Source organism: Carettochelys insculpta, chromosome 12 (genome assembly GCF_033958435.1).
Source record: "Carettochelys insculpta isolate YL-2023 chromosome 12, ASM3395843v1, whole genome shotgun sequence".
Lineage (NCBI taxonomy): Eukaryota > Metazoa > Chordata > Testudines > Carettochelyidae > Carettochelys > Carettochelys insculpta.
In genome coordinates, this window is record NC_134148.1 from 14,449,313 (window position 1) to 14,462,069 (window position 12,757).

The following is a 12,757-nucleotide window of genomic DNA, read 5'->3' on the forward strand; positions in this document are numbered from 1 at the left end:
GCAAATTCTGTGGATGGAAGTGCAGTTAGCATAACTACCCTTTCTCAGGAAACCATATTATGACAACCTTGCAGCCCACTGGGATGAAGGAGAGCCACTCATGCAGTCCACTCACCAGCCTAGGTTTCCTCTCACTGTTCTAGCCTGTTCATGGAAAAACTGGGAGTTGTAGTTCCAAGGACTGATAAACGTTGTAGGCTGGAAGGGAAAGCATGCTGGTAAGGGGCAGCCTGTGTTTAGGGTGTTCCCTTTGTTCAGTCTAGTTGTAGGCTGGGATAATAGAGTTGGGGATAACCTTGAAAGTTAGAAATCTTAAGAAGGAATCTCAATGAATGCTGGATGGCTGGAGATGCTATCCTAGGGAGGAGTCATGTTTATTTTGAGATGGGAGTATAAGTTTGAAAAGGATGAAGATTCTGATAGAGTAGAGAAGGAAATGGCCTTGGGTAGGAAAGCGCAGAAGGGCTTGAGGTCTGTCTAAAATAATGTTGCTTTTTTGGGGTGAGGCCTTAAGGAATTACTCTCCTTCTTCAAAGGACACCAGCTTGTGCAGAATCTCGGTGAAGAGCTTATGATAAAAACAGAGATGGGTGGTGGAGGAAAGTTAAGAATTCAACTTGGACTTTTGTTAGCCTGAGGAGAGGCTAAATATAGCAATAAATGTAAAACACTTGTAAAAGGCTGTCTATTTCTCTGGATGAAGAAAGAGCGGAGGAGGAAATTTGCCTGCTGTTTTCCTCAGTGATCAGGTAGGAAAATAGGATGCACGTAGAAGCAGAATACTTTAAAAGCAATGAAGCCTTGTCTCTAAAGTTTACCATAGCTGTCAAAGAATAAATTTTAAAAACATTTCTCTTTCTAAATACCTTTTTCAAAATGAATGGGTAGTCTCCATCATGCAGGATTGACTACCTGTCATGTGCACACACACACAATGCTGTTGCAGTATTGTCTGCGCCAGGAGTTTTCAATCTTTGAGTCATGGCTCTTCATGGAAAGATTGTGACAGGCCATGAGATGCTTTGTTTACCTGAGTGTCTGCAGGTACAGCTGCTCATAGCTCCCAGTGGCTCTGCCATTGGCTGGGAACAGTGAACCACGGCCACTGGGAATATTCAGGTAAACAAAGCATCTCGCAACCCCCCAGCAGCTTACCCTGGCGAGCCACAACTCAGATTGAAAATCCCTGCCTTACATACTAGAATCACTAAAGCAGAAAATCTGATCTCTTCTGTTTTGTCCTCATGTTTGATTTCTCCCTCGCCCCTGCTCTAGTTTTTACAGCAGGATGGCTCAGGCTTACACAAATGCCTGTAAGTGTCTGTACACAATAAAATCATCCTGTATTTCAAGAATTGCAATCGCCCAGTGTACTTTTAGCAGACCCAATATTGGCTGGCTTTCCTTGTGCTGCTTTTTTGGCTGGCTATATTTTGGTGACTCGTCAAACCTGCTTTAGTGGTGTTACCTGACTTTGCCAAATGCATCGTCAGACTGTGTTTAAGGCTGTTCTCCACTCTAGTACTTTGAGAGCAGAAGGTGAGGGCTTGCAACATCTTTAAAGTACCGAGCCACTAAAGGTTTCTGCTTGAAACCCAGGTCACTGATTCCCTGACCCTGGGTGATATACCGTTACCAACCAAGTGCAAAGCCCCTTTTGAGAACCCAGGAAGACACATGGGATGTCTGTCTGTGGGGTAACCCCAAGCTCTTAACCCTCCCTCAAGAGAGCTTGAAAACAAACTACAATTTCTTAATAGCTGAACTTTCAATTTCAGGCATGTATACCCAGAACCTCCTGCTTTCTAGGACCCAGAAATCAGATCACAGGCTTACAAAGGTGATTTTATGAACAAGACTAAGAAGGCCTCCTTGCTGTAAATTTAGTTGGTTGGTAGGTGTTACACAGCAACCGCAAAAAGGTAGATTTAAGCACAGAGAACTGTTCTCCTGGGGTTCTGTTTAAATGTTATAGTGGAGGGAACATAAATCAACACAAGAAAAATCCTCCAAACCAACCAAAATTTAAACAAAATATCCTGATTGTGTCTGACTAAACATCTTTTTACTCGCATATCTCTTAAGTCTATTACTGGAAATTTCATGCCTGGTTCCTGGCATAATTCATCTCTCCCAGCTCATCTCTGTTCACACAAAAAAACTGCAGCAGGCAGATCTCTGCTTCAGTTAAAAAATCACACTCTCTTTCCATTAGCACTCCTTGTTCCCTGCCAACACTTCCCGGAGCTTCTCAGGGACCCCCTGTCTCTGAACTTAACCCTTACAGAGTCAGTTTAGTTAATGGAATGGCTGGGATGTCTAGAAAGGGGTAGTACCCTTTCCACTTATCACAGTCTGTGATAACAGGTATGGATTCCTCAGCACTTTCATGCTAGTTTAAGGGTGGCATAAAATTTCTGCTGAATGGCACTTGTAACAATATATTAAGTCCAAATATTTTATGTCAGTTTCTAGTTAGTTAAGGAAAATTTTGATTTCAGTTATAAATTTAGCTTTAGTCAAAATGGAATAATTTATCACACATCTCATGTAACATGCATGAAACATGGGAATATTACATGCTGTAGGATGCATAATTTAAGGCTGATTTTCTGAACTTCTAATTTGCAGTAACAGTTCAACTTTGAAGTACAGTCTGTCTTTCATATTTCTGAAATTAAAAATTAAGGTAGCCTCAAAAGCAGGTAAGCCGTTGTGAAATTTAGGTACTACAGTTAATTAAAAAAATAGAAATATCTTTGCTTTAATGTTAATACAAATTGTAAAATACCCAAGATGGCAAATATTCCAATATGAAAACAACATGTAGGATATTGACTTTATTTTCAAGGTGCAATGCAATAACTGCACAGTGAGTCAAAGGTCTCTTTTCTTTCATAAGACAGCTTAGCAAAGCATAATTTTGTAGTACTCATGTCGACAAAACAATGGAAAACAAGTTATATAAAATAAGAAAAATTGTTGCTCTGTATTTATTATTATAAGAGATTATTTTACTGTATTTTGTTCATTCATTGTCAAGCATACCAGAGTCTGGACCCATCCATGAGAGTTTTGCATTGGAACTTCAATGGGGGCAGCAGCTGGGCTCTTGTCTTGTACAGGTTGCATCTCCTTCATCTGGCACCCTTGGGACTTAATGGGTCCCGGACAAGGGAATTTGCTGGACGAAAGGAGGTTCCCTGCTCCAGCCACCCAATCTGCTGCCCACTCCTCTTGCGTCTGCTCCCCCCCGACCTCCAGCCCTTGGGCCTTTTTACCTCCTGCCTGATACAAGGCCCCTGCTTGGCCAACACTGGTCTGGCCATCTTGAACTGCTGGCTGCTGAGGCTATTTCCAGCCGCAGCCAGACTGCTGGACATGACCCCAACCCCAGCCACAGCATTAGCTCTGCCCTGGCTGGGCTGCCAGCATGGCCCCAGAGCTCATAGGCATGGCCCCAGCCCTGCAGAGGCTGGACCATGGATGTTGCCAGACAAGAGAGTGCTGGTTTTGGGAAGTTCAACCTGTAGTAACAATTCCCATACCCTTAAATTAAATGGCTCTCACAAGTCACAAAGGTCATAGGATTTTCTAATTGTATAGGGGCCCTTTTCTTCTTAATGGGCCTAATCCTGTTCTCTTTTCATCATCATCATCATCATCAACAACCATGGGCTCAGCACCTGTTGGTGTCCAATGTCTCCCTTATTATTTTCTTCCATCTTTCCCTGTCCAACTCAGAGTGGCTTAGTTTCTGTAGACTAGCTCCACACCAATCTACTGTATCATCTACCCATTATTTGTGGGTTCTCTCTCTCCTATTTGAACTGTCCATTATGCCCAATACAAAGGTCTTGATTTTTTGTTTGTTCATTCTGCAGATAAGCCCGAATAGCTGTAACTTCCGCTGTATAACCTTCTGCAGTAGGTTCTGTTTCGGGTGTATCTTTTTAAAGAATTCCTCATTTGGTAACCTTCTGCATCCATTCTATTCTCAGGATCTTTCTATAACAATTCCTTTCGAATGCCAATATCTTTCTCTTCAAATCTTTTGTTATCACCTGTGTCTCACATCCATACAACATGCTGCTGAATACTCACGTTTTCAAGATGCTCACCTTTGTTCCTAAGCTAATCACTTTGCTTTTTCAGATCTTATCGATCGCCTTCAAACTCGCTCTTGCTTTCACTATTCTAGTCGCTATTTCCTTCTTGCAATCTAGATCATACACTATGTTGCTCCACAGATAGCCAAACTTATTCTTTCTTACCACAATGTGAATGAGAAGTAAGTAAATAAATGGCATTACACTAGTGTAAAAATTAGTGAGAAAAAATAGTGTAAAAACTGGTGAGAGAAGAATCAGGTCATTCTTCTCTCATCTGCGTCCTTCAGTGCTCTGATTTTGGTTCCCTTTTCTGATGTTACCCCATGTTTCTAGGGGATATTATAATTGTGTGATGTTGCTCATGTTAAATGAGCATGAGACTTCCAGTATCAGTGATAGCATTCTAGTATGTTACTTTCTGGTTTGGTTATAGTTAATATAGAAAGCGTTTTATGCATACATACTACCATCTGTGCTCATGTTCAACAGGTACATTAAATTTCTACTTGCTGATTTTCTCTCCCTTTACAGCAGTCCCACTAGCAGGGGCATTCATCAACTTTGTAATCCTAACTCAATTTTTATTTAAACTTTGCAGAGCATCTTTGAAAAGGAAAGTGCAGCCAAAACACTATATGCACATAAGTATAAAATTTAGTTATAATTGCTCCGCCATTTGTAATAGTTTTTGCAACAAGAAATTTTGGGGGAGTCAGGTCATTGACAAGTATAATCAAGTTCATTGCTCCCTACTCCTAGCTTTCCAGGATGTACTTTTTTTCCTTTCCATGGCCTAGAGGTGTTCCCATTTTGCACTCACTAAGGCAACTGACACAAATTCCTTAACATCCTATCAATGTTACTCTGTCAACCAAAGGCTCAATTTCAAATCATGCAACGGATCCCTTCCTTGTTTTCCTTTACACGGCACTATCTGCCCTGAGAATCAGAAGGCCACATAACTGAATCCAGTTCTATAGGTGGTTATGTAATCAAAAATAGTTTCCTGCCCCATTTGTTTTAGCAAGAGTGTGCACCAGCTGAGTTGTAAAGCTCTGGAATCACTGCATCTCTTCAGTAGACAGCAGAGAAATTCTAAGATCGAATTCATGCTATTTGGCTTAAGGAATAAGAGGCTATAACATAAAATTACTATTGAAAAACAATGTTCTCTAATTATACCTAGTTACAAGGAAAGGGAAATATTAACACTTCTTATACATTTGTCTTTTACATTTTGACTGTACAGTTTTGCAGATATACTAAAACACAACACCAGGGAATATCATCCCATGTATCTACTTTCAAATTCAAATGACATCATTGCCAACCTGAGGAGAAGCACTCCCTGCTCAAGATTTCACACTCTGAATTCAATTGCTTTTATTATTGAATTATATATAATTCTTCATCATAAATGTTGGTAGATTGTTGAAGTAGACATTATCCTGTAATGATATTGTCCAGTAAAGAGCAAACTATATATTTCCTAACAGTACAAGACCAGGCTTGAGAAGCTAGAAATTCAGGGTTACAGTGCTTTCAAGGAATTCTTGCTGGTTCAGCACCTGTTCTTGGGCAGATATACGGAGAAGCATTAGTACTGCAAAAGGCCTAGAAGGTTCTCTGCTGATCTGTGAACAGAAAGTACATTCTCTTGAACACAACAGCTGCTCCATAATGTGGATTTCACATGAGGGGGAAGAAGGTGGATGAGTGGAGTGGGGCAGTTGTAGGTGGGCCAGGGAATACCATATTTCCTCTGTCTCTGGCCTCCTGGAGCTTCTGTGAAACATAGATTCTGACCTTGGGGCCATGCATTGCCTTCAACAAAACCACCTTCACACGGCATGCAGGGAAGTGACAAGGCCTAGCACTAGTGCATAGGGACTGGCCCACTCTGACAGACCAAAATACAATGTAGACCAATGCATAGTGGTGTTACCCCTGTCCTGCAACCTGCTATGCCCTTTACAATGCCTTGTTGCTGTGCTCTATTCTCAAAGAACCTCCAGCAGGTAGGGCACTCCCTACTAGACAGAGGAGTGCTGCAGCCAGATGGACACATCTTGGTTCTTAGCAGCCTTAATATTTACCACAAGGTGACCTCAGCACAGTCTCAGTCCCAGATTTTCCTCCCAGGAACATATGTCCTGTGTGGCCCAGCTCTCTCCTGGACAGTGCAAACATTCTGAGTCTCATGCTCCTTGCAGGGAATAATAGCCACACCCTTTGTTGCCCCAATGGAGCTGCCTGTGCACTTCAACTTGAAGCAGTTTTCTCACCACGTTTTCAGCATTGTTAATGACCATACTCTTGGTTATGTCTACACTAGCACCCTTCTTTTGAAAGGGGGATGCTAATGAGACACTTTAGGATATGCTAGTGAGGAGCTGCAATGAATATGCAGTGCCCCATTAGCATAATGGCAGCCGTAGCACTCAAAAGTGCCGCTTTCGATCACGTGTGGCTCGTCTCCATAGGGTCCTTTTCGAAAGAGCCCCGCACACTTCGAAATCCCCTTATTCCTACTTCATTACAGGAGTAAGGGAATTTCAAAGTGTGTGTAGCCCTTTTGAAAAGGACTCTGTGTAGATGAACCATGCGTGATCAAAAGTGGCACTTTTGAAGTGCTGCAGCTGCCATTATGCTAATGAGGCACTGCATATTCATGGCACCACCTCATTAGCATATCCTGAAGTGTCTCATTATCATCCACCTTTCAAAGGGGAGTGTTAGTGTAGACACAGCCTTTAGGTCAGACTCCAACAGCTGCTTCCATTGACTCTTCAGATACAGTTTATGCTATGGGTAGGGAGAAAGAGAGTGGGGCATCTTCACCCCCATAGTCTTGTGTCCCCTTTGAGAGAAGCATTTCCAGCTGGGAGCCAGAGGACAGGTAGCATGTGTGGAAGGGAACTCCAGGCTATTTCCTTGGAAAGGGGTAGATATTTGCCCTGCCCCTTTACTTGCCAAAGAATGGCTACGTAGCACGCAGTGGGCCATCAGCTTTGTTTACATCTGGCTGAGGCATTGGCTTGCCTTTTGCTGCTGAGATACTGGTTTCATTGCTCCCCAGGTTTATCTGGAAAACATACCTCTAGCTGTGACTTCATCTGATAACTTCACATATAATGCTGCAATGTGCATTTTGACATTATGCTGATCACCCAACTGAGGTTTTCAAAATGATACCTCACAAGACATGCCTTGTACAAAAATTGTTGCAATGGTGCATAGGTTGTGAGCTCAGGAGTATATTCTCACAGTCACTGCATAGATGGCCCCAGGGTTTCTGTAGGTTTGGGGATACAGGCACAGTTATTCTCTAAGGGCTTGAGTACGGGCCTGCTGACAGTCGAAAACAAAGAAGGCAATTCTCTGAGGCCCAGTGATTCTAAGGGGCCTGGGGCTTCCAGCCACTGCTGCTATTGGGGCAATGGTGGGGCTGGAACCCCAGGCCCTTAGAATTGTCTCCCAAGCACTTGCATTATGTGTTCTAGAGCCCTGCACTGTGCTCCCCAGTGGGCGCTGAGGGCTGGCATGGGGTGGGGATGAGGGAGGGCACCAAGCCGTTTGGGTGGTAATGCTATCGTCAGATGGACTGCTAGCTATATATTTCCTAATAGTGCAAGACCGGGTGTGGGAAGCTCGAAATTCAGGGTTACAGTTCTTTCAAGGAATTCTTCTTGCTTGTTCAGCACTTGTTCTTGGGAAGGTACACAGAGAGAGGGCCCTGCCATACCCTTTCCACCTGAGGCCTTTCCCCTTCCATGGGCATGGAGCCAGGCACCCTCACATTGACGAGGGACTCAGTGATCCTGTCAATGTCCTTGGTCGGGAGTGGGTTGAATTTTATCCCACAAAGCAACAATAGTGAGGAATTTTGTGAGGGGATCCTTCCTGAGACTTCCTCTGGTGGTGATCTGGCCCTTGATTTGACAGAGAAGAGCACATCACTCATCCAGCGAACAGTAAAAGAGAGAGAATCAGTTTTGAATAAACCAACCAGCGCACACTTGATTATTTTGCTAATATGATATTCATGTTGGCCAAGTGGTAAAAACTGTTTACTGCTCAGATGAAGTCTTCTAAAATGGTCACGGAGACACTGCTTAGCATAATACATGGTAGGCTTTATTAAACTTTGTTTAAAGTTTCAACTGGGAACATAGAGTTCCATGGGCTATAAGAAGCTGTTAGTTTGCATTCATTTTCATGTGTAAAGATGACATAAATCTATAAGAATTGACCTAAAATTCAATTTTATTTTAAACTAAAGATCTTTGATCTTTTATAATTTGAAAATATCTTGAAGTGATAATTTTGCAACAGACTTAAAGATTTATGAGACTAGAATGTATCTTATTGTGGAGGGGAAAGATATTACCTCCTGGATGAAATGTTGCTGTAATAGATGCAGAATGATGCTGCCCCTGTAGTCCAGAATTATTCATATCCTGGGCAGTGCAGACACTTTAGCACACATACGAGAACGAATGTAGGTCAGTGTGAACATGCTTGAGAGGGAGTAATATTTCTTAAGCGTAAGAATGTACACTCTTGCTTATGTCTATTTTTAGAGGATAAAGTGGCTTCCTAGATTCCTAGCAGTAACAATACTATTTAAAGTAACCTTTTAAGTGTTATGCTTTTCAAGTATCACAATTTATATTTAAGGTAGAAGTTCTCAATTTTTGGGTTGAGACCCAAAGTGACTAGTGAGCCTGTTTTAATGAGGTCACCAGTGCTAGCGTTGGACTGGCTGGGTCCCAGGGTTGAAGCCAATACCCGAATCCCACCACAACCTGGGGCTGAAGCACTGCCTGTGTTACAGGCCCTCTTCCCAAGGTTGAGGCTCTTGGGCTTTATCTTTGTCCGCCGTCCATACCACCGTCCACCCAGGGTGACACAGGATGGCTGGGGGTGGCTGCCCCATGCCTTGCATTTTGCATATTTAAGGAATAGTTAAGCTCCAGAGACACAGAAAGAGGTTTGTAATGAGCTGTGCTTACTGATTTGTACCTTCATTTTTGCAATAAATTATGAAAAAGCATTACTTGCCTTAATTGTTTGCTTGCACAAAATATTTTTGCAGTAACCAGGATCCACATCGTCTGATGGGATCCAAAAGTTGCGCAGGAATGGCTGTTTTTGTAAGTATCTTCCCTGACTTGTACCAAAGGAGGAATGCTGCTTTTGTCTCTGCAGGGAACTTATGTGGAAAGGTTTCTGCAGAGTGTGAAGAAGAGCAGGGAACTAGCTTATTAGGATGTGAATACTCAAGTTAACATGCACCCTCTTTCCTTTCACTTTTGAGTCTAATTTTAAGGAGACTGTAATAAAGATCTAGACTAAGTCCAATACAAGGCTGAGGAAGAATACTTCCTGGAAACTTATGGCACAACATGCTGTCCCCACTAGTGCAGTGGGTGCCCTTAGAAGTATCTAAACTTTCTAACAAAAGGCTTGAGCAACCAAGTACATTTAACATTTGCCATAAAAAATGTTGCTCCCAGGTATGCTACTGGTATGGTATGATGATCCATCATTTATTAAATGTATCATCTTATAATTCCTCTCTCTTTTATGTGGATCTATATATCCTGCCCTCCTAGGGAGGTGGTGTCTTGATGTTTCTTCCATCTTGCAGTAATGCTATCAGTCTATAACATTACCATAAATTATGCTCGGCTGTGTCCATGTTTCCAACTCTGATGTTCAGACTCTTTTATTCTCTTCTTGTTAGGGACAGTATTATGTTTTGTAGCACCCCAAGTAAGAGTAGTATCTAGGGTGAACATTGATTTTGCATTTTGAATATCCCTAGTAAGCACCAAATATAGTAATACTCAGAATTATTTGTTGTAAGAAACAAGCAGAAAATCAAACACTGTAATGCAAATGACTCGAATTGTGAATGAGAACATTATAATGGCCATACTGGGTCAGTCCAACGGTCCCTCTAGCCCAGTATCCTGTCTCCCAACAATGGCCAATACCTGATGCACCTGAGTGAGTGAACAGAACAGGTACTCATCGGGGCTTCCGCTACACGGCCTGTGCTATTTCAGGACACAGAGGGATCCAAAAATAGGAATGTTGCGGCTTTTTACGGCACCTAAAATAGTGCTGCTGTTGTGGTTCCAGTACCCCTTGTCACATGAGGAGTAACGGAACATTTGGAATAGGCCCTTATTCTGAAATTTGGTGCTGTTTGGATGGCACCGAGTTTGAAATAAGAGATTTTGAAATAATTTACGCCATTTGCATAGCACAAATTGCGCAAATTATTTCAAAAAAACCTTGACATGTTGTCATAGCCCAAAGGATCTGTCCTTTATCGCACATTTCCAGCCTCTGACAAACAGAGGCTAGGGACACCATTCCTACCCATCCTGGCTCTTGGTGGACCGATCCTTCATGAATTTATATCCTTTTTTTTTTAACCCTGTTAAATTTCCTGGTCTTCACAACATCCTCTGGCAATGAATAGAAAAGCATGAGGCATGTTGTGCCTTAAAAATTATCCTTCTTTAGTATATGCCTTGAAAATATAGGTTTCCCTATTTAGTGGTACTCCCAGTTACTGCTGATCAGTTCTCTTCTTGCCTTCTCTTTTCCACTGCTAGTGACAGAGGGCATTTTACTGGTGACACTGCGGTAGATCCAAGAGCTCTATGAATTACTGATTGAGTAATTCATGTGTTGCAAAGGAGGATCCCCAGATGGTGTCTTGTGGTGTTGGTCTTTTGAGTTCAACATGGCTTTCTACTGCAGAGATGTCAACAACCCTGAAATGGAACCTGGGGATCACTGGTTAGGAATTAGGGGAGGTTAATGATTTAACTTCTAATTGAAAAGCATAGATAGGCATTTGGTAAAGGGAATCATGGGTGGTGAGAGAAGGGTAGGCAACATTAACACCTGCCCCTTTCAGTGTTGGGTGCACCAGGTGCCAAAGGCAGAGATATTGCAGCTGTGAAAGTGATGCTGCATGGAGGGGAAAAAACTGATTCTGAGCCGTGGGAGGTAGAAATAGGTGTGGCAAGGCACTTGTGTTGTCTTTGATCATCAAGATTCTGGGCCTAGCTAGGGACTAGTCTGTTCCCTCACAGAAGCTACAGAAGTCCTTAACAGCAACAAAGGGTCCTGTGGCACCTTATAGACTAACAGAGTTTTGAGCATGAGCTTTCATGGGCACAGGCACACCGGGGACCATGTCCATCTCATGTTCCTTACTTGGACTGTGTAGTTCAGAGCTGTTTTTCTGGTACTGTTCCTGTTAGTGAGTTTCCTTTTTCTGTGGAATTCTTAAGGATCACATAGGGTTGGGAATTTTTCAATTTCTAAAAACTGGGCACCCCAGTCCACCCTTTTTCCTGGAGAACCCACCCTTCACTCACTCCTCTCCCTGCCCCATGCCAAGCCCAGGGACTACTGCACTCACCCCACCCTCCAACACCAAGGCAAGGGACAGCCCCAAATACACCCAGCCCTGCCCATGTGGGTCCATGGAACTGGCATCAGAGAGCTACCCACTTCTATCTGGGGAACTTGCCTCATTATTTGTAACCACCCCAAGCTCTGCCAGCTGTGACCTGTTCACCTTGGCTGGCTCCAGAAAACTTACACAGACATATTGGTTCTGGCGTATCTCCGCTTCTCCTGAGGGGTTTAACAAGCCTCTGCCCTTGGTTCCGCTGCCCTTGATGGTGAGGGGCTCTTGGGATCCCAGCTCCTGGGCTATCTCAGCTGCAGCTGGGAGAGGCTGGCTGCAAAGTACCAGAACCTACCAACTCTGCCACCTAAGTTCCCAGGGATTAGCTGGGCTCATAACTGGGGAGTGATCTTGCTGTGTGCTAAGCCAGAATTGGCAGCCAAGCCCAGTCTGGCTCTTCAGGGCAAGTGGCCCCATGTGGTGTGCTGAGCCCGGGTCCCTCTGTTGGCATTAGGGGTTGAGCAAAGTAGAGCTAGGGGCTGCTCTCCAGATGCCTCCTGTCCTGATATCCGTGCCCCACAGGTAGCAGGGCATGCTTCCTTCCTTCCCATGATCTCTGCCATGTGCTTGCCTTGCCTACTCTGCTTACAATACCTCTGGAACAACACCTCTGCTTACAACACTTCTGGAAATCTGCAGCTGCGCTCCTTCCCAGTCTCTGGGCTATCCCCCTCCTCAGCAGGAGCCACCTCTGTGGAGCTGAGAGAGGCCCCCTGTAGTCACTGCTGAGGCTCTCTCAGTGGGGAAGCTGATTGTGGTGGATCTGGTAACCACACTTTTAGTGTTCAGAGAGCAGTGCTGATCAGACACTGCAGGTCCACTTTTTGATTGGACTTCCCAGTCAAAAACTGGACACCCAGCAATCCAATAGTTGTACCATTGTAAAAAAACTACAGCAGGACCTAGAACTGGATCCAAAGAGCCAGGTGTGCCTCAAAGGACAATACTTTAATCTCTGCCTTAGACTATTTCCTGCATTGCCAGTTGGGGGTCTTCTGAATATTTTTTTAATATAAAACACATTATATGTCTGATTTGTTTTGAAACAGGGCAGAGAAAACTTACTGACATCTGATGTGAGGAGCTTAAACTTTATCATTTGTAGGCAGGTATGACTTCTAGGGGGGGAGTGTGGGACTAGAGC